The sequence below is a fragment of the Vicugna pacos genome, chromosome 6 (genome assembly GCF_048564905.1).
Source record: "Vicugna pacos chromosome 6, VicPac4, whole genome shotgun sequence".
Taxonomy (NCBI): Eukaryota; Metazoa; Chordata; class Mammalia; order Artiodactyla; family Camelidae; genus Vicugna; species Vicugna pacos.
In genome coordinates, this window is record NC_132992.1 from 47172032 (window position 1) to 47196293 (window position 24262).

Consider the following 24262-nt stretch of genomic DNA (forward strand, 5'->3'; position numbering starts at 1 on the left):
TACGGTAAGGACTAGAAAGTATTAGATTTCCTGACATGGAAGTCATTGTGGATGATTAAAAAAATGTATCAGTGCAATTGGACACACATGCTCTACTAGAGTAGGTTTAAGAGAAAATAGGAACTAAAGAATTGAAGCTGGTGACTGTATAAAAATTAGAGGAATTTTTATATAAAGGGCTATGAAGAATATGAGTTATAATGAAGAGATATAGGGAATTAAGAAATTTGTTTTTCTTTTTACTGGGACATATCTCAGCATGTTTCTTTGCTCAGAGGAATGATTCAAGTAGAGGAAAGAATAATGCAGTGGAGAGGATATTAATTGCTGGATTAGCATCTTTGTGTTGATGGTAGGAAATGGATACAGAGTTCTAGGAGAGGGGTTGAACAAACCATATTAACAGTGTTAAACGTGCACAATATTTGCATGAATACCTGTGAATTTGTAGAATTTAGGTGGTAAGATTCTTCAAATATTTTTAAGTGAACTATAAGTGAGTGCAGTAGGTAAGAGATTAAGGAAGGGTTGAGAGTTCAAGAAAGAACAAAAGGTGTGTATGTGGTGGTTGAACTGAAGGATGAGAGGATGATTTCTCTAAATTTGATATCCATGTTTTCAATGTGAGATTTCCCCCAAATATTGCAGTTAGGTCTAGAAAGAAAGGAATTACATTAGATTTTGTATTGGCTTGAGAGGCTTAAGGCCCAGAATCTAGTCTGTCCTGCTGTATCTAATCATGTAATCTCTGATAAGTCATCTAAACTCAGTGAACCTTCAACACATTGTTTAACATGAAGATAATATGCCCTGAGATTCTACTGTATACTAAACCATTGAGTTTAATATGTATCATCTCATCAAGTACTCAAAACCATCTACGTCAATGTTGCTATTATCCACTTTATATGTTAACTACAAATTTTAAACAGGTAAGGGGCAACAAGACTTAACTAGTGAGTGTCAGAGTTTGGAATATCACCCTGATAAAGAATTCTAGAAGCAGAATACTTAACTACAAGGACTGCTTCCTGACCACATAGACTCAAAAGAAAGGTCAAAAAAAACAAACAAACAAACAAAAAAAACCCCACAACTGGAAAAAAAATTGCCCATTGGTTTAAAGGAATAGATGCCATTAGTAAATTTTGAGAAAGAGTTGGCAAACTTTTTTTTTTTATAACAATCCAGATATAAATATTTAGTCTTTGGGTGCCATATATCTTGGTTGCAACTATTGAACTCTACCACTGAAGCAAAATAGCAGCCATAGACAATATGAAAATGAATGGGCATGTCTGCATTCCAATAAATCATTATTTACTGTGGGACCTAATCTGATTCCCACTGCACTATATGATAGTCTTTGGGGAACTAACTGAAATGAGAGCCATTGTGAAATTCCTTAAGGCTGAAAATTTCAAGTTTAATAATTACCTACTTGCCAACAACTAGGCTCAAAGAGGACCTTACAGATGAGTTATGCTGACAAAGAAATTTGATTCTAGGAGTTTTTAAGTGTGTTAAGGTGAGAATAAAAAAAAATGGGAGATACTTAGAAGAAGGGGAAGATATAACAAGGAAACATATTAAATGCTAGAAAAAAAAGGAAAGCAATAGAATAAAAGAGGAAGTGAAAAGGTAATTGAAAAGAATTTGATTTAGTATCAGATATCTTAATTGCTTTTGCTTTGAATTGTTATATATGAGTATAAAGTATAAATCACACATATCTTTCAAATCAAGACCCTAATTTTATGATATTAAATAAGTCAAATGCAATGTCGTACCATCATAGATTATTAGAGTAAAAAATGACTTTAAATTAGTGCTCCAATAGTTTCAAATTTTTTTATTTAGTATGTGCTATCATGTCTTTCCAGTTGTTTTCAAGACTGTGTTAAATAATACATAATGATAGTAACTTCAGCATCTTTCTAAGCAGTCCATTCCATCTTTGTATATTCCTAAGAGTTGGAAAGTTATTCCACTATAAACAAAAGAAATCTGATCTTTCTTCCTTTGGCAGTCTTTCAGATATTTAAATATAGCATACTTTAACCATTAATGATAACTGGAGTCAAGTACACTATTTGGTGTAAAAATTAGAAACACATAAAACACAAACACAGAAAAGTTAGAAACACATAAAACTTTGAATTCTACTTCAGCTATTTAATAGATAAGGCAGAGGGCATGTATTACAATAGAATTAATTAGAAACCATGAAGATGAAGAAATTGGTTGACACAAAACTTTTGAGAATGCTGAAGACTAGGTTATTCAATAGCATTGCTGTAAAGATAAAGCCTATTGAAGACTATTAATAAATCAGTTACCACAAAGATTCAATGAATAAAATCATGGAGAAAGTGGTTAATAAATTTCCAAATACCACTATATAATCTTTATCTTGTAATAATGATAACGCTTTTTGCAGAAAAAGTGAGTATTCTCCTATGGTATCATGTTTCTTACAAAAATATGTTTTGCTAGCCTATGGGGTACAGTTTTTTGTGTCCATGCTGGAGTCATTACATTCTTGCTTTATAAGTCTATTAAAAGGAAATTGAACTTGGAGAAAATTGAGCCTATTCACTCAGGCTGTAATGTACACACCATCTGTATGATGACTAGCACATTATGTGAAATATCATTAAATTGTAGTGCTAATGCCAAGTAGTATTAAGGGACGTAAATCTACTTGGTACACAGAAAAAATTTTAAACCCTTTGTTTTCATTTCCTCTCTAAATTCTGTTGAGAAATTAAATTGGCAATTTTAACAGATGTACTTTAAACTCATAAGATTTTTTCCTTTTGACATTATATGTCAGACTGTGATTTCTCTTTAAGCACTCCTTTACACTCAGTTTTTAAGATTACATTAATGAGGTAAGCTTTATATATAATAAATATCTCTAAAGATTTTCATTTATTTAAGCTCTTGCTTCCTGTCGGTATTAGTTCTTTTCAGTCAGAAGTGCTCCCTTTTGCATTCCTTAGGGGTCCATTGAGAAGAGTATCTTTTGTCTTTTCCCTGAAATTCTTACTGTTTTGCCTTCATCCTTGATATATATTTTTAATGGATAAACAATGATGAATTTTCTATTTTTTCCTTAAGCACTTTAATGATGTTCATTTTTTGGTCCACCATGGTTTATGATGAGAAGTCCATATTTATTTGAATTATTTCTCTCTGTATATGTCATTTTCCTCTAGCTGCTTTCAAGATTTTTCTTTTTATCTTTGGTTTTCTGCAGCTTGACTATAATTTGTCTGCTTATAATTTCATTGATATTTATCTTGTTTGGGCTTCACTAACCTTGAATCTGTAATCTTTCCATTTACAAATTTTGGGTAGGTTTAGCCATAATAACTATTTTTCTGCACCTTTCAGTCTCTTATTCTCTCGTACTCAAAGTCATTTCCTCTACATGCATATTTTGACATTGTCCCACAGATAGTTAGGTTTTATTTATTTTTAAATCTCTGCTTCCCACTTCTTTTGATTGGATATTTTAAAATCAGTCTGTCTTTAATTTATTCTGTCTTTTCTATTCTGTTTTTAAATCTATTCAGGTATTTTTTTTTTATTTTAGTCATTGAAAATTTCAATTCTAAAAATTTAAATTTAAAAAATTCTTTTTTTTTGCTAAATTTTCTATCATTTTATTATTTTTGTTTTTCTTTACCTCATTGATCACAGTTTATAATACGGGCTTCAAAGCTTTTCTTTGATCATTTCAACATCTGAGTAACATCTGGGTTGGCATGTGTTAACATTTTTTTCCTCAAAAGTCTTATCATATTTAGTATGTCAAGTTTTTGTAGATTGAATCTTGGTTATTGTAAAAAAAATGTTATTTATAGGCAAATAACATAGAGTCAGATATAAATTTCATTACACCTGTGCAGAAGACTCGTTCAAATTCCAGTATAGAGTGACTTTAATCTCCTCAAATGTGAGTGGTACATGATCAGAAAGAGACGTGGGCAGTTTGTATACAAAACCTGATATTTTACTTTTCAGCTGTTTTACCCAGTGATTCTTCTTGCTCTCAAAGGATTTTTGTTGCCCTGGGCTGCTTTCTCTCGTTGTTACATCCAGAAAGATGGTCGGGTTTCTCGCATAGCTTTAGCCACCTCACAAAAATACAACTATGATTCACTCTACCCCAGATCAAAGCAACAAAAAATGGAAAATCCATTTCTGCTAGTCATTTCCTCTACTTACAGCTTACTTTCCAAAATTTGCCTTATTGGGTTTTTTTGTAGAACACTCAGAAGTAATAGTTTTTGAGGAACTTCCTCTGCTTTATACACATATTCACAATTGATTATGTTTTCATTTCAAAATGTTTCCTAATCTCTATGATTTTTTTCTCTTTATCATGAGTGATTTAGTAGTATGTTCAATTTTCAAATAAGTGGGGATTTTCCAGCAATGTCTCTGCTGCTAAATACTAATCTGATAGTCTTCTTTACAAATAACATACTGTGAATAATTTCTTTTCATTTTCACTTTTTCTAATTTTATTGAGAAATAATGACATAAATTTGTGTAAGTTTAAGGTGTACAGTATGATCATTTGAAATAAGTAGATATTATAAAATGATTGTAACAGTAAGTTTATTTAACGTATCTATCACATCACAGCATTATAATTGTTTTTCCTTGTGAAAACATTCAAGGTCTACTCCCTTAGCAGCTTTCAAGTGTATGATACAGTGGTGTTAACTAGGTCAGCCTTCCTCCATATTAGATCCCTAAAGCTTATTCATCTTGTAACTGAAATCTTGTATCCGTTGACGAACATCTTATCATATCCCCTTCTCCCCAACTTCTGGTTCTATTCTTTATTTCTGTGAGTTTGGCTTTAAAAAAAAAAAAAATTCCACTTGTGGTTGACAAGGAGGCGGGGTGGGGGGTGGGAAGGGACCGAATGGGATTTTAAAATGTAGAATAGATAAACAAGATTATACTGTATAGCACAGGGAAATATATACAAGATCTTTTGGTAGCTCACAGCAAAAAAAAAATGTGACAATGAATATATATATGTTCATGTATAACTGAAAAATTGTGCTCTACACTGGAATTTGACACAACATTGTAAAATGACTATAACTCAATAAAAAAAGTTAAAAAAATTAAGAAAAAAAACTTCCATATACAAGTGAGATAATGCAGTATTTGTCTTTCTCTGATTTATTTCATTCAGCATAATGACCTCTCAAAGTGCACTGATCCAAAATTTCTATTAAATTTAAAAATTTAAATTTTTATTTAAATAATGATTGTCTCTTAAATACATTAAATAAAAGTTATCTTTTATACTTACCATCTGTTTACCATTTCTGACATTCTTTCTTTTTAATGTGAACTTATTTGGCTTTATTTTTTGTACTTAATTCATAAATTTACTTTAGGATCAAGATCTAAATGCATAAGATGGTTAAATATAGTTTTATGGTTGTAATTATATAGTAACATTTGTCATGATTGGGGTTCCATGGAAATTGGTTTGTTTTTATACTTTAGTTGAAGTATATTTGACTTCAATAATAATATTCTATAGTTTCAGGTATACAACATAGTGATTCAATATTTGTATAGATTATACTCCACGTAAACTTATTATAAAATACTGGCTATATTCCCTGTGCTGTACACTATACCCTTGTATCTTATTTTACTGCTAGTAGTTTATCTCTTAATCCCCTCTAGTTCACTGCATCTATGAGTCTGTGTGTTTTATTATGTTTATTCATTCATTTTATATTTTAGATTCCACATATAAGGGAAAAGATATAGTATTTGTCTTTCTCTGTCTGATTTATTTCATTAAGCATAATACCTTCCATGTCCACCCAAGCTGTTGCAAATGGAAAAATTTTATTTTTTTAATGGCTGACATCTCACATCACCTTTATCCATTTATCTGTTGTTGGACACTTAGGTTACTTCCATGTCTTGGCAATTATGAGTATGTATATTTTTTTAAATAATGTTTTTGTTTTCTTCAGATATGTACCCAGTAATGGAATTGCTGAGTCGTATGGTAGTTCTATTTTTAATTTTTTGAGGAACCTCCATTCTGTTTTCCAAAGTGGCTGTACTAATTTACATTTGTACCAGCAGTGTAATAGGGTTCCTCTTTATCCACATCCTCACCAACATTTCTTATTTCTGGTCTTTTTGGTAATAGCCATCATGACAAGTGTGAGGTGATAACTCACTGTGGTTTTGATTTGCATTTCCCTGATAAATAGTGATGTTGAGATCTTTCCGTGTGCTTGTTGGCCATCTGTATATCTTCTTTGGAAAAATGCCTCATTTTTTAATCTTTTTTTTGTATTGAGTTATATGAATTCTTTATATATTAACTTATTAGATGTATCATTTGCAAGTATCTTCTCTTATTCAGCAGGTTGTGTTTTCATTCTGTTAATGTTTTCCTTCACTTTGCAAAAGCTTTTAAATTTGATTAGATCCCATTTGTTTATTTCTATTCGTGTTTCCCTTGCCTGAGGAGGGAAATCCAAAAAATTGTTAACACCTGTGCCAAAGATTATACTGCCTATGTTTTCTTCTAGGAGTTTTATTTTATGGTTTTAGGGCTTACACTTAGGTCTTTAATTCATTTTTAGTTTATTTTTGTAGATGGTGTGAGAAAATGTTCTGATTTCATTCTTTTATTTGTAGCTATCCAGTTTTCCCAGCAGCACCTACTGAAGAGAAATTATTGTCTTTTTCCCATTGTACATTCTTGTCTCCTTTGTTTTAGATTAATTGACTGTAAGTTCTTGGACTTATTTCTAGGCTGTTTTGATTCATTGATCTTCATTTCTGACATTCTTTATACCTTTTTTGAAAAACTTCATCTTGTAGCATGTATCTTCAGCCTCAAGAATTGTCTGATTTATTTCCCGTATTACAAGTCTGCTGCTGACAATTTTTTCCAGCTTTTGCTTGATTAAAAATTGATCTTTATTTTGCCTTATTTTTTACTAATATATTTAGTGGATATAGAATTTTAAGTTGATAGTTGAAAGGCATCATTTCATTGTTATCATTTTTCACAGTTTCTGATGAGAAGTTTGTGATTATTATCTTTGTTCTGCAGCATGTGATGTAACATTTTTCTCTAACTTCTTTTATTATTTTGTCATTATTATTGGTTTCCATGAGTGTATTATGTCTTCTAGCTTTGATTGTTTTTGTATTCATTCTGCCTAGTGATTTCTCAGTATCTTGGATGGGTTTAGGCACTTCACCAAGTTTTAAATTTCTTACACTATTTTATGTAATATATTTTTCTGTCTTCCTCAAACTTTCATAGGACTTTAATTACACACATGCTAAACTACTTGAATTGTCCCACTAGTCACTGAAACTCCATTTTTTTCAGCCCTTTTCCTTTCAGTGCTTCAGTTTGCATAATTTCTGGTTGCTGGGTTTTTAAGTTTTCCGGTCTTTTGCAGATTCTCATCTATTCCTTTTTTTTTATTAAGTTATAGTCAGTTTAGAATGCTGTGTCAATTTCTGGTATACAATTGTTCAATCATACATGAATGTACATATATTCATTTTCACATTCTTTTTCCCTGTGAGCTACCACAAGATCTTCTATATATTACCCTGTGCTATGCAGTATAAACTTGTGTATCTATTCTATATATACATCTGTTCTTAACTTGACACCATTATATCTTCATTTTAGATGCTGTATTTTCCATTTCTAAAATTTTTCCTTTGAGTATTTCCTCTCTGTCTTCATTTTGTTCTTTTCTTTTGAATCATTGACCATATCTCACATATTTCTAATACTGGTTTAGGTCCCTTATATATCATATCTGTCATTTATTTTTTTTCTATTGACAATTAGTCTTTCTTATTGACATTTAGTCACATTTTCCCATATATTCTCATCTGTGACAATTTCTAACTGGATACTAGACATTGCAACTTTTTATTATTCAGTGATGGAATTGATTTCTGTTATTTAAATAATTCTGATCTTTTTCTTACAGCAAGTTAATTTTCTTGAAGATCAGCTTTGTTATTTTGAGGCTTATTTTTAATTATCTCTTAGGGAAGGTTTAAGGTAACCTTAACCCTGGGTTTATCTTTACCAGATTAACCTGACCCTTCTGAAATCTCTACTAAAGTTGATAGTGTTCTTCATGTGCTTCTACTCTGGCTGTTCAGAGCTCAAATATCTCTCAGTTCTTTGCTCTGGGAATTATTTAATTTACCTTGTTCCATCTGGCATTCTTTTGACCTCACAAAATTTTATCCTAAGTATGTCTGGCTTAGTGTCCAGCAGTTAACTCAGGAGATTTCAGGACTTTTGATTTTGCATAGCTTTTACTTCTCCAGATCACTGACCCATGTATTCTAATCTCTTCTAAACTCCTCAGTGCTACTGTCTTGTTTTCGTTCCTTTTCCAGTTCACTAATTTCCTCCAGGCAGATACATTGCATGACCATAAGATTCACTTATTTTGTGTCCCTTCTTTCAGTGTTCAGAATGTTCCATGTTTCCTATTGTCCTGTCTTTTAAAATTATTTCATATATTTTGTCCAGTTTTCTGGTTAACTATACAAGTTAGTCCATCATAGCCAGTAGGAAGACCCACTTGTTCTTTATTCCAATTAATATACTGTAAACCTATAGTGTTCTGCATTGAAACTCATCGAAATAAGATATTTCTACTAACATACTCTCCTTGCCAAAATGTCAGTAAAAGTCCTGCTTCTATAAAATGGAGTAAGAAGAGGAAATCATTTGTCTTTAAACTATGTGGTCAATATATGTATTGACCATATAATAAACACATGCTTAAGCACAATTATATTAGCAGACACATAAATTAGAGACTTGCACCTACTTATAACAAGAACGTTTGGATAAGAGAAGTGACATAATAAGTCAAATAAAAGAACAGAGTTGTTAATAAAAATAATAACATGCCAAACTTAGGTGTACATACTAAAAGGAAGAGGGAAATCATTTTACTAAAATACAATGCCCTTACAAAGCAATTCACATACTGTGTAAGTTGAGATACAGGAAGCACGATTTTTTGCTAATAATACTGGCTTTATGAGTGTAGTGTCAAAGTATTCCTTTGCACTATTATATGTTATGGAACAGTGACAAAGTGTTGTGAATAATGCATCTCTTAATCTGAAATATTAGCACATGTTAAGGTAGATATTTTATCTCCAATATCTAAAAAGACTGATGCTTATATTACTTAATGAGCAATGTAGGAGAGTGATACAAGCCATAATAAAATTGGATGAGTTCTCTGGACGAGAAGTACAAATAATAAATTTAATGAATTATTTTTGTCCCATCAATTATATCTCCATTGAGCTACAGATTTTTAAAAATTGAGATGGACATAATACAAAATATTTGCAAAGCTATTATTGGATTTTCTGAGATACCTTTATTTAACATATTTTTCACAAGATTGGCAATTCTGAAACTACTTAAGGGGTGTAGAAGTGTTTGTAAAATAAGCAAATATGTTGTAACTAATTAGAGCCATATTTTTTATTGACAGAGAAGTTACAAATAAGGAAAGAGAAAAAGCTAGAATAATTCAGCATACCTAGAATGAGAAGGTATAGAATATTTGTTCGTATTTCTGGAAACTACCAGGGTTAGCTTCAAGAAAATTATTGACCATGAGCCATCAATATCTTTTTTTATACTTTTAAGACAATTCTTTAACTATCAAAACTAGCACTTTAAGAATTATCTCTGATTTAAGGATGAAAAGTTTTGTTCCCTTTTAATGATTAAAAAAATGAAAATGATATATGTATATATATGTATGACTGAACTGTTACGCTGTACACCAGAAAATGACACAACATTGTAAACCAACTATACTTGAATTAAAAAAAATTAGACCTAGTATGGCATCCTTTATATACTACAAGCAACTTAAAATTGTTCCAGTTGCAGATTTGACAAAACACATGGGGAAAGATATAGGAAGTCTCACAGTATAACCTAAATAGGTCAACAGCATAAATAGTACAGGTCATTTCCAGAGTAATATTTTGAGATAAATTTAGGTAGGTTGTAGAAAGTATATTTGAATGTCTTTCATAAAACATTATAATGCATTCTCTGTAAAAAAAAATTATGGTAGTAAATATACACACATACACATGCATGTATATAGCCATTTTAAGTGTAAAATTCAGTGGCATTAATTATATGCACAATATTGTGCAACCACAACACAATCTAGTCCCAGTACTTTATCAATGCAAACAGAAATTCTGTTACTTTTATGTAATAGATACCCTTTGTGTTCGCCCCCAACATCAGCCCCTGGTAGCTTCTCATCTTTTTTCCTCTATGAATTTGCCTCTTCTAGAAAGTTCATATAAAAGTTCATATAAATAATATATTTGTCCTTTTGTGTCTGGCTTATTTCCCTTAACATCATGTTTCCAAGGCTCATGTATGTTGTAGCATGTATCAGGAAGTCATTTCTTATGGCTGAATAATTCTTCATTTCATGTGTATACCATATTTTGTTTATATATTCATTTGTTGGTGAGCATTTGGGTAGTTTCTACCTTTTGGCTATTTTGAATAGTGCTGCGGTGGACATTGAAGTACAGTACCCCTTTGAGACCCTGTTTACAATTCTTTTTAATATATACCTAGGAATAGAGTTGCTAGGTTGTGTTTGTGTATTAGGGCTGCTGCTAAATGTCAAACCACCAGAAAGTGAGTTACTTTATGGTTAAGCCATCATAAACTGAGTGGCTCGAACAAACAAACAAAATTATTGTCTCACAGTTCTGCCGGCGAAAAGCCTGAGATTAGGTGTTGGCAAGGCTGATTCCTTCTTAAGGCCGTGAGGAAGAATTGGTATCATGTCCTCTGGTGGTTTGCCATTATCATAAAAAACAAAACAAAACAAAAAACAGAGAAAGTATATACATATATATATATAATATAAAGTTTAAAATGGCAAAACTAAACTACATTATTGAGTGTAGTTTAAAGAAGTAGCAAAACTATAAAGAAAAGCAAAGGAAGTGTTACCCCAATCATCATGATACCAGTGACCTCTGTGAGGGATAGTGAGGAATGTGAATGGGGAAAGACAAGGGGGGCATGTCAAGCTGACTTTTTCGGTTTCTAAACCTGGGTATTGCTTAAAGGGAGTATTCATTTTATGATTACAGATTTAAACTAAACATATTTGTTTTGTGAAACTATTTTGTGCTAATCTTTGTAACTTAAACATTCTTTGTAATTATAAAACAAAAGAGAGTTTCAGGCAAATACATAGTTTATTATCTGTACTTCTAAAGGAGAGAAGTGGGTCAGATTATTAGTTTAGCTATTCTATCATTTTGTCTTGAGGAAAGCAAGTGTTACTCATTTTGTATTTCCAGATAATTGACATGTTCTTCAAAGTATTTTCTCCCTTGTGCATTTTTAAAGAGTGTGAAGGAGGTGGGGATGCTTTCCACTTTAGGCTTCCTATAACAGTGCATTCCCCTGACCCCACTCCCATCCCTACCCCCACCCAAAGCCCTCCTCCTATGTCTGGTAAGCCTGAGTAAAGAGGACATTTTAAAACAAGCAGAGAGAATATGTTTTGTGTATTTATGTACCAGCCATAGAAATGAATATCCATAGTAAGAATTGACTTAATTTTCACACATGTCAGAACCATAGTATATGCAAGGTATACTGGGTCAAAATAATGCAGATGCAGGATATATTCTGATAGCCTCTGAAAATGTGTATCTTACTCAGAAGGATAGTGTATTATTTTTTATAAAATTAATTTATTTTTAGGTCTTTGCTTTTATAAGGCAGAATTGAGGGGAAGACAGATTTCCATATACCTCCTGTCCCCATACATGCATAGCCTCCCCTATTTTGAATATGCTTCACCAGAGTGGTAAATTTGTTGCAGTTGATGAAATTGCATTGACATATTATCAGCCAGAGTCCATGGTTTACAGTACAGCTCACTTTTGGTGGTGTACATTCTATAGATTTGGACAAATGTGTAATGACGTGTATCCATCATTATGATATTACACAGAATATTTTCACTGCTGTAAGATCCTGTGTCTGTCTATTCATCCTCTCCACCTGCACTTTCGGCCCCTACCCCTGCATCCCCTGGCAAACACGGATCTTTTAGTATTTTCATAGTTTTCTCTTTGCCAGTATGTCGAATAGTTGGAATCATACAGTAGGTAGTTTTGTCACATTTGCTTCTTTCACTTAGTAATATACATTTAGGGCTCCTGCATGCCTTTTCATGGTTTAATTGTTCATTTCTTTTTAGCACTGGGTAATATTACATGAACTAGATTCATCATGGTTTATTTTTCCATTTATCTACTGAAGGACATCTTGTGGTTGCTTCCAAGTTTTAGCAACTATGAATAATGCTGCTATAAACATTCATTTACAGGTTTTTGTGTGGACATGAGTTTTTAACTCCTGTATGTTATCAAATCTACGTGGGTAAAGAATTGTTCCTAGTATTCCTTTATTAACCTTTTAATGTCCAGCAGGTCTGTAGTACTATCCCTCTTTTCATTTCTGATATTAGTAATTTATGACTTCTCTTTTTCTCTTAGTTTGCCTGGAGAGAGGCTTATTGATTTTATTGACCTTTTCAAAGAATCAGCTTTTGTTTTTATTGATTTTCTCTATTGATTTTCCTTCTCAATTCCATCGATTTCTACCCCAGTTCTTAGTAGTTTTCTTCTGTTTACTTTAAATTTAATGTGACCTTCTTTTTCCAGTTTCCTAAGGTAGAAACAGATTATTCATTTTAGATCTTTCTTTTCTAATATATGCTTTTAGTGCTATAACTTTCTCTTTAAGCACTGCATCCCACGTGTTTTCATGACGTGTTTTCAATTTGATTTAGCTGAAAATATTTTTTAATTTGTCTTGAGCTTTTTTTTTTTACCCTTGTGTTACTTAGAAGTATGTTCTTTAAACTCCGTGTATTTTGGGTTTTTCCAGTTATCTTTCAACTCATGTTCTCAAATGTATCTTGTTTCAGTCATCTTGTATCATTTAATTGCCAGGAATGAAGGTCGTGCTATTTATATTCCCATTTTAGAGTTAGTTGTTAAAATGGTGGAATTTAAATTTAAAGGGTTAAACTGTTAGGAATACCTGAGTGGCTTGTGAAACATGAATATATCCTCTTACAGCATCTAACACATAGTAGTCTTTCAGCACATACCTGTTGAATGAATGAGTGAAGAAAAATTAATAACTGCTAGACACTACTAAGAAGTTTTTTTCTTCTTCTGACCGAATGTTTGAATTCAATAATGCATATCTGTCATCAAAATGTGCTATTAATTCCTTTTTAGGTATATATTAGAATTTCTAAGTTTACTGCTTGATACCAGTTAATTTTAGACAGAGGTAATTTTTTTATCCTTTTGTAGTTACAGGTAAATGATGCCTTAGACTTTCTATTAGGATTTAAGAAATCTCATCATCTGAAGTAACATATGAATAATATTTTAATCATTATTGAGAAATGGCTTATTAGTATTAAAAACTTCGAATGTTGATATAAAGACTGGTTGCAGTCACACCAACCTAAGTGTTTGAACTGCCTGGTCAAATTACCCAGATGACCCTGGTTTGTCGTTTAACATTTTTGAGATTTGGTATTCTCACATGTGAAATTTGAGGTAATAAAGGTGCCTGACTCATGAGATTATTACAAGCATAAAGCAAGATTACATATGTAAATGAAATATCATTTAAGTATTTGAGGCTTATTTTTTGCTTTCGTAAGATAAGTCTACAGTAGTCTTTAATTTAAGGTTAGTGTAGAAACATCCCTTAATTGTGATCTTTATGGTATCTTAATTGAATACGAAGGTTATTCTGCAAAAATTTTTCCTTCTTTATGTTTAGAACTTTTGTGTCTTCCAGAAAAGTGTGATCCTCGAAATACCCATTTATCTCATAGGTCCCTTGTATCTGTTGCCTGTCAGGACATGAGGATCTCAACTTGTCACCTGCACCTTAGCATTAGGGGAGATACCTGGAGCCTCATTTATTGGCTTTAGATTTAATTTGCCATTCTCTTTCTCTTTCTTAAGGTGGTAATTTAGCTTACTTATTTTAAATATTTCTTCCTTTCTAATATACACATTCAGTGCTATAAATTTCCTTCAAAACACTCATTTCACTGCAACCCAAAATTTTTGACTGATTCGTTACTCAGAGTGTGAAAATGAGTTAAATAATGATCAAAATATATGTAGGAAAAGCAAAGTTCATGACCATGAGACACTTCATTTGCTTTAAACATATGTATACATGCAGGTATATGTGTGTTTCTATAATATACAAATCACATTTATACACTTAATTGTATATGGTAGACACACACACACTTCTGAACATCCAAGCACATATATTTAGATAACTAAAAATATAGATAGATGTATACTTGTTAGGGTAGATAGAGACCATTTTATGGAGGCCCTTGAGCATTAGACCCCCAAAATCATGAATTGATAGAGTTAGGAGTCAGTGATTCTTAAATGAGGGAATAATATAACTAGAGAGATAAAACAGAAATACTTGTTTTGAATCTGTATTTGAGGTGAATTAGCATTTGAAAAGTGAGAGACTGAAAAAATCTCTTATTATTGGAATAAATAAGACATGAAGTTTTCAGTTAGCAGACAAGAGTAATGATGATGAAGATAAAAAAAAGCACATGCTGGAAAATTTTTGAAATGTGAAATAATAGATTTGCAATCTAAATGAAGAGAATAGAAACATAAGGGATAGTCAAATGATTTTGATGTAGATATGATACAAATGTAAGTATACATGCTTATTTGTTTTTACCTACTTTTGCCCCATCATTTTAAAATGATTTTTTGTATAATATTGTAATATACCACAAAGAAGTCAGCTATAAAACTTGTCAAACCAGCAACTAGACTTTTTGTAATAGTAATGTTTTATTTTATTGAAAATGCATATATTTATTATATATTATTATAAATATCTGTAAAATACAAGGAACTTTATATTTAAAGAATTTTAATATTTCAGTTATTTTTTATATTTTTGTATTTAGATTACATTTATATATACATTTATATATGTATTTTAAAAGGTTTATTTATATTTAAACCTTTTAAAAGTTACTGGAATATTTTATCTTGATAAATCTGAATTTCTATAGGGCTGTCCTTTAAGTAAAGAAATCTTGTAAAGGAACATTTCTGTGATACTGCTTAAAAATACGTAAATTATTGATATAGACTTCTAATTTTTGAAAAATTGACTTCTTGAAAGTCAGGTTTTTTGCTTGTTATATCATAAATAACAGCAGGGACATTATATTTATTTTTCAGATTTAAAAAACTGAGTGCAACATTGAAATGGCTTAGGGAAATAAGTAATCTAAAATGAAATCTAACTAAGCGTTCATGTAACTTTATTATGACAAAATTTTGCAATATTGTTTATTGGAGATGATTTGTTGAAGAGTTTGAGTCAGAAGAGCTTTTTATTTTCATCATTTTGTTAGCTCTTTGGAGCATGACATTTTCTTCTTCCAAATTAATACTTAGTGATATTAATCAAAGACTCTTTAAGACAAAGTCCAATGTTTGCATATTTGCCTTTTATACATAAAGATTATGTCTACATAATAAGGATAGATAATTAAGATGCTTATTAAAAGATAAGACAAGACCCAAGTCCATGTCTTTCTTTATTTTGTGAATATTTTACACTAAATTACCTGTTGTACTTCATAATAATAGCTGGCTTTCTGTGAAACAAGCAACATGCTAACAACTTTAGGTAGTTGAATTAAACCTGTAGGTAGTTAACTGAATTGAACCTGTCCATCTACATGGGATATATAATATAAATTTTATTTTACAGGTGAAAATACATGCTCAAAAAATTCATACCTGTGGTTTTAAAACTAGAAATGGCAGAGGCATTGAATGCTGGTAATCTTACAAAAATACACATTTTTTTCTGTATTATTGCATAGTTATCTAGCTAGCTATTCTTGTCATAATCAATGCTTTTTTTCTAATAGCTTTTAAAAAGTATTAATAACACTTCTGGCACATTTGAAAACTTCTGGCCATATATTCAAGAATGATTATAGACTTTTAGCAGGAAGTTCTATCTTGGTTGCCACTGATGCAAACTCCATTGCTGATTTTCACATCATACTAGCTTCTGTGATGTTCTGTGGAATGTGTAAGCATCTCTCAATATAGAGTTGGTATCTCAAACTGCAAGCTGTGTTAAACCTTTCTGTGATGGAAAGTGTTAATATACTTAATCATGCTAACAGCTTAATTTTTTCCCCTATAACTCATATTGCTGTGCTAACATTTGTAACACATATTCCCTATTTGGATTTCTGTTGATTATTCACATCCAGTATTTCTACATGATGAGTCTCTTATGTTTCACCGTTCTTTAAACTTCACAGTTTACACAGAAATATTGTCCCTGCTCTCTGATTCAAGCTGTGGACATTTGATAGACATTTTCTGTGAATAAAATCAAGACCATATGTTTAACAATGAGTGAAAGAAAATCAGGACCATATGTTTTGAACAAGGAATTAACCATAGTGGCTAAAATCCAATGACACCTTTCACAAGTGTAATGATACAATTTCATTATTTTTCACTATGGTGTCAAACAACATTTTTTATTCTAAAGCATTCTGAAATGCTCAATCTTTGGTGCATGACTGGGACTAGAGAAAGACACTTTAAGGAACAGTTTAAAACCTTAAAACTTATGTAGATATAAGTTTAGAGATTTAGAAATGTTTAAGTTTTATTTCTCAGTTTTAGCTGACATAAAAAAATAATCATTTGCTTCACTTCTGGTCATTAGTATTGATGTGAGAAGTAAACTTTTATTGGATGAATGAGATAATCTTAAATGCAGATTTCTATAATTCTCATGTACTGCTGCCTAATTGGTGCTAAAATAAAATTACCTAACAACAAAACCTCTGCACTCATGTAGATAATTCAGGAATGTTCACACAATCAGAATGTGAAAAACATGTTTCCATTTGAAACTTAAAGAATCATAGCAAAGTGCACTCTTTGGATGGAGACAAAGTTGATATAAATTTGACAGGGTTTCTGGCAGAGATAGTTTGTTACCTTCTCAATAGAGTTGAATGAATGAATTTTAAAAACTAAGCATTCCTTGATTTCTCTAGAAAACAGCAGTCTAAATTATATTAAAAAGAATGCAGTGATGACAAAATCCATTGAAACTAAGTGTCTAATGCTTGTTACAGATTTACCAAAGTCATGGAAGGCCTTGATGCCGCCTTTTTAAAGATTAGAATCTTTGTGTTAGTATCTCAAGAAACAGACTTGGGTCCCCACAGCCAGACTGTAACTGATTTTTATCCCCAGATATCCAGTTCTACTCTCCAGTAAATGTTTCTCCTCGAGTGTCCTGTCACTGATCTCCAGCTTGTCTTCTGTGGAATCCAAACATTGTTGAAATAGTTATGCTTTACACAGTCCCTGTTTTTAATAAGCAAGTTCAATCCTTCTCAGTATTACGGGAAATTATGTGAATATCACCAAACTTAATTGTAATTTATACTTTAATTTTGTCTCAAATGAGAACTATATATTAAAATGGAGTAGATATTTTCTCATTACCAACAAAATAGAGATTATGCTAAGGTCAAACTCATGCTTATAGTTCTTATTAATTCACTTGTACAAATTAATGATAAAGACTAGTCTTATTTTATGTTTCCTGTATGGTAGACACTCCTCTAAACGATTTATATGCACTGACTCATGGAAGCCTTGTAACACCTTGTACAATAGAAATAATTATTATCTTTATTTTCATATGGAGAAACTGAATCACAGAAAAGTTGAGGTGATTGCTCAGGTCACAAAATAGAGCTGAAATTCACACCAGGCATTTGGGTTGCTGAGCAGTGGTGCTTCACCCTGTGATAGAACACCTCCCCTTACTAACACATTGCAAAGCATGATTCTGTAAGCTCCTCAGACTTATTCATGGTGCATAAACCAAAAACTGGGAGGCCATACACAAAAGAGTAGAGTTTTGTTTCATTATTTCTCATTTTCTATTATCGACATAGCAATTGGTTATTTTGATCCTAGATGTTATATGTGTTGGGTTGATGCTGTTTTGATCAGAAAAAAAGCTGGATAGATAGATTTTAACTAGTTATCCTAAGAGGTATACAAAATCATTTTACTTTAGGTATGAATTATTGAATGCAACTCTAAATTAATTTTGCAAACTATATTCCATAGATTTACATAATACTCCTGTCTCTTTTCTTTACATTTCTTCTCAGTGAGTCACAAAGCCATGCGTAATTGGATTGAATTTTTCTTTAGAGAAATGTTTTAGTTGAAAAAATTATTCTGCTGTGTGGAAAGATAACTGAACCATGGAAGAAGTTGTTCAAGGGAGTTTGGGTATGTCATTATGGATATTTTATGTAATGTGTTTGTCCTACTGTCCAGAAGATCAGAGACTTAAATTTGTTCTGCAGATTTCATGATCAAGGAAAATAGAACTATAAGATGCTAACTCTTGGTCTCCATTAGGATGAGATACTTATAAGAGTCTCTTCCTTAAATTTAATGTGCATGTATTATTTCTTTGCAGTGAGGCTTAATTTATTGGCTAGACATTTCAAAATATTTTATATTTTCCCAGTGAGGAAGGAGGCACAGATAGTTTAAAAGGTTTTTCCGTAAGCCTTCAAGTTAATTATAATTATTGCTTCTGCCTTTCATTAATATATAAAATATTGACGACAACAAGCAGATTTGACTGATTTGAATTCCAGTCCCAAATGTGCTTGCCTCTAGATTCTGCTGACGAGATTGTGCAGAGAGCAGTTTTTAGCAAGTAAAAATAAACTAGAGCAATCCTAAGACTTCTTTCTAGATTCAGACTCAGGGTTTTGGTTTGAAGGCCTATTACATGTAAAAAGACTTACCTGTATCAGTGATTAAGAGAAAATTGAGATGCTTGTCTGTTTTTGGGTAATAAATCCAGTATTATGCTGATGGAGCTTTTTATTACATGAACTTTCATTATGCTGATTATATTAAAACTTATAACCTGTTTCTATTTATTTGAATTATGTTAGCTGTGGATTAATTTAGCAAGCTTATTTTCATAGACAAATTAAATTACCAAACTTTAATTTGCTTAACCATTTAATGTGATATCCAGAAAACTTTAAAATGGTTTAAATAGATTTTACAATTAAACTTAAGAGTTACCATTTCAGTGTCACAAAAGTTGCATAATAATGTAAAGTAATGAACTCTGAAAATGTGCATTAAGTTATTTAAGCTCATTTTCTCACTCTAAAGTAATTTTTCAATGCTTTAATATTTATCAGGTTTTTAAATAAAGCCATTTGAAGTTTTTAAAAAGCTAATTGAATGCAGAGTATGAATTATATTATTATTACTCTGTATGTGTATATGTATGTGTTTATACACCTGGGAATTATGAATGGGGTAAAATTAAAATAGATGTCCCCTAGCTTTCTTTGTTAGAAAATACAAGAGCATATTTGGTTACATGTGGTGTGGCCTCTGTGAGAGTAGATTTTAATTCTTTCTAAAGAAATTACTGAGTTGAGTTATAGACATAATATAACAAAAAACTTTAACTCACAAATGTTAACTCATAAAGCTACAGATTTTAACAAATGAAAGCAAACTTCTTTAATAGAAAGAGGAACCTATTTCAGTGACAGATTTAGTAGCTTATCTAACCGTACATGGTTATTTTTAGTAGCATGAGATCTCAATTCTAAGAATGATGTTCTTACACAATGAGACAAGCTAGAATACACAGGATGTTAATGCTGGCTTGTGAATCTTTGCTGCAGTAACTAGCAGAAAGAATAATACAGGCGTATCTTGAAGACAGCAGGTTTGGTTCCAGACTGCCGCAATAAAGGGAATATCACAGTAAAGCAAGTCACATGAACTTTTTGGTTTCCCAGTGTATATAAAAGTTATGTTTTATATGTTGTAAAAGTTATGTCTAACTAAACTGTAGTCTTTTAAGTGTACAAGAGCACTATGTCTCAAAAAAGTGTATACCTAAATTTAAAAATACTTCATTGCTAAAAATAATAACCATCTGACAGCATAGGGTTGCCACAAATCTTTTTTTTAACATTTTTTATTGATTTATAATCATTTTACAATGTTGTGTCAAATTCCAGTGTTCAGCACAATTTTTCAGTCATTCATGGACATATACACACTCATTGTCACATTTTTTCTCTGTGATTTATCATAACATTTTGTGTATATTTCCCTGTGCTATACAGTGTAATCTTGTTTATCTATTCTACAATTTTGAAATCCCAGTCTATCCCTTCCCACTGTCTACCCCCCTGGTAACCACAAGTCTGTATTCTCTGTCCATGAGTCTTTAGATTCCACATATAAGCGATCTCATATGGTATTTTTCTTTCTCTTTCTGGCTTACTTCACTTAGAATGACATTCTCCAGGAGCATCCATGTTGCTGCAAATGGCGTTATGTTGTCGGTTTTTATGGCTGAGTTGTATTCCATTGTATAAATATACCACATCTTCTTTATCCAGTCACCTGTTGATGGACATTTAGGCTGTTTCCATGTTTTGGCTATTGTCAATAGTGCTGCTATGAACATTGGAGTGCAGGTGTCATCCTGAAGTAGATTTCCTTCTGGATACAAGCACAAATCTTTAACTTGTAGAAAACAATATAGTATCTGTAAAGCACAGTATAGCAAAACACAGTGAAACGAGGTAGACCTATAGAGATGATTCAACAAAGATTTGCTTACCAGGTTACTTGAGAAAGTGGGTATATTTGGTTATATACATATACTAGACAGTGGGAAATCTTGCCTGTACACATGCATGGTTACACATTTACAAATGCCTCATTCTTTACTCAGAAGGTAAGTAGTTTCATACTTCGAAATACCATACAAGTCTTAGGTTAGAGAATCTTGGGATTGGATTCGTAGCCTGATATTTCCTATTATATATTATGGAAAGTAGTGCTATGTCAAATGTCAATTCAGTATGATGACAATTTATGTTTATATGTCTAGGTCTCTGCACTGTGCCTGGTATATGATCAGAATTCAGCAAATTTATGCTATTGTTTTTAATAATGCTGTTGCTTGTATCCGTTTTTTACAGTTGTAGATAGAGTGTTAAATTTTTTGCTCCATCTCCTGTCTCTTGTCTTGACATTATTAGCTACCTTCACAGTTTGAAAACTTTTAGTTTTTGGCATGATTATACTACTATCTCACTGATTTTCTTACAAAAGAAACTTTTTTTCTCCTTGACTCATAGTTCTGTTTATTCCCATTCAGCATCCTTACTTAATGTTTTGTCCTTCACTCTCATGTTTTCTCTCTCCCTCTGAATCTGTCCTCTTCTTACTGATTTCATACTTTCAGCTAACACATATGGTTGTGTAGGATTATATTTCTTAGAAAAAGGCAGAACTGAATTCCCTCCTTAGAGTGATGTTTCCAAGTGACTCCTTTTTAAATCCAGTCTCAACATTTAATATACCTCAAATCAAACACTCATCTTCCTTTCTCTATTGTTTCATTTCTGTGCTTTGTTTCATTGAGTTTATTGAGATTAAAAATTCCAAGCTGTTTTTTTTTAAAATTATATTTCATGGACTCTTATCAGATCTCAGTCTTCATACCTTCATATCTCTAATATGATATGATGAAACTATAACATGATTATTTTGCTTTATTCATTACAAATAATTTTTGTAAGTTAAATACTTAATATAACTCTATATTTTTTGTCAGACTGTTTTTAAAGTATCATTCCAATTGTGTTACCTCCTACTCAGGCATATTACAATGTTAGTGCCACATTATCTGGAGTTAAGGGTTAACACCTTAAGCTGAAATTGTACATTATCCAGCCTTTCTAAATCTCTCTTCTAATATTTCAACTTACATATATGATCATTATGCTAAACAAACTGCTGTTTTCTGAATAACACTAGTGCTTTCACATCTCCTTGCTTTTTGTAAACATTATTCTCGGCTTCTTTCTCCTGTCTCCTCAGGCAAATCTTGTATGATCTTGAAAGACCAACTCACAAGTCTCCTGTTCACTGAAGCCTCTGTTTGGAAGCAATTTCTTCCTTTAAAAATTTCTATGACAATTTCTTCTAAACATATCAACTTTATTATTATTATTATTATTATTATTATTATTATTATTATTATTATTATTATTATTATTATTGTCATCTTCTACTCTTCTTGACTACTTGGGAAAATGTATTATTTCCTCTTTTATGCTCTAAGTCTCAATTTATAAAGGATTCATGCATGATTAACTTTCCACGGTGCTTAATACTATGCCATGCACCTGATAAATGCTCAAAAATTGCTTTTTGAGGAACATTTCAGTTCCATTATATGTGTTTGAATCAACAGATTTAAGATCGTAGTATAGAAAAAGACTACATTTTAAAAATAATACATTGAAGGGAGTGATTTAAAAAGAACAGACCATGTCTTTGAGTAAAATGTGTTTTATTAAATTTAAAATATGGAAGTCCAAATAGTGATATTAAAATGATGTGTAGAAAAGGATTAATTCAGCATTTAAAAATAAAACAAAATGAATAAACATATTTACTAATGTAATACAATATATTATATATATTTCAGCCATGCATATTGGATCATACTCTTCAACTTTTCAGTTGAGTAAATTTTAAAGATCTTATGAATCTTCAGTGATTCATAAATTGGGCAGCATACAGTCTAGCAGATTTAAGGGAGTTCCAAAGAGCTATTCAAAATGAAAGACATTTACAGGCAAAAGAGAGGAGGAACAAGGAAGTTACATAAGGCAAAAAAGCAGAACAGTTACTGCAAAGTTACTTTCGTTTAGGGGCTGGAGGGAGTCCATCAGGCAGATTAACTTGTGCTGATTGGGTGATTCCTGATTGACTGGTTTAAGATTCCATTTTTGGGAGAACTGAGACTGTAATCAAGTCTTGGTTTGGTGAGTGGGGTGTAGCATAAGTGACTCCATTTAGGCCTGTTGGCCTTTTAATTTTTAACTTATTTTTTATTGAGGTATAATTGACATAACATTGTATTCGTTTCAGGTATATAACAGTGTTTCAATACATATATGATGAGAAATGATCACCACAATAAGTCTAATACTTTACGTAGTTAGAAAATTTTTTCTTGTGATGAAAACTTTAAAGATCTACTCTCAGCAACTTGTAAATATTCAGGACAGTATTATTAACTGTAGTCACCATGCTGTACATTATACCCCTGACTTACTTATTTTGTAATTGGATGTTTGTACTTTTGACGCTTCACGCATTTCTCCAACCCTGCATCCCTGACTTCTGGCAACCACCTTCTGTTCTCTGTATCTATGCACTTTGACTTTTGTTTTGTTCTGTTGTTGTTTCTTTGATGTTACACATAGAAGTGAAACCGTATGGTATTTGTCTTTCTGTCTGACTTCATTTAGTATATTACTTTAAGTTCCATCCATGATTTTGTAAATGGCAAGATTTCACTATCTGGGGCTGAGTAATATTCTGTTGTGTGTATATATGCCGCAATTTATCTAGTCATCCACTAGTGGACACTTAGGTTGTTTCCATACCTTGGCTATTGTCAGTAATGCTGGAAAGAACATGGGGGGTGCATAATCTTTTCAAGTTAGTGATTTTACTTACTTTGGATAAATACCCAGAAGTGAAATTGCTGCAGCATATGGTAGTTTTATTTTTAGTTTTTTGAGAAACGTTTTATATTGTTTTCTATAGTGGTTGCAACAACTTACATTTCTACCAACAGTGCACAAGGGTTTCCTTTCCTTCACATACTTGCCAACACTTGCTATTTTTTGTGTTTTTGATAATAGCCATTCTGACAGATGTGAGGGGATATCTCAGTGTGATTCTGACTTGTATAACCCTGATGATTACTTATATTGAGCATCTTTTCATGTGCCTGTTGGCCATCTATATGTCATCTTTGAAAAAAATGTCTATTCAGATATTCTATCCATTTTTAAATAAAATTGCTTAGTTTAGCTATTGAGTTGTATGAGTTCTTTATATATTTTGGATATCA

The 24262-nt window shown here is 31.6% G+C and overlaps 1 long non-coding RNA gene across 4 annotated transcripts in view; it reads left to right on the forward strand.

The window, feature by feature from the left end:
* LOC140696904 (uncharacterized) overlaps positions 1 to 24262 on the forward strand; it is a 404568-nt gene that overhangs the window by 58426 nt on the left and 321880 nt on the right. The window contains exon 1 of one of the 4 annotated variants that reach the window (XR_012073555.1): positions 18456 to 18549. The exons of the other annotated variants lie outside the window; for them this stretch is intronic. This is a non-coding gene — a long non-coding RNA (uncharacterized lncRNA). Of the gene's footprint in view, positions 1 to 18455; positions 18550 to 24262 lie in introns of those variants that run through there. 4 annotated transcript variants of the gene reach the window in all.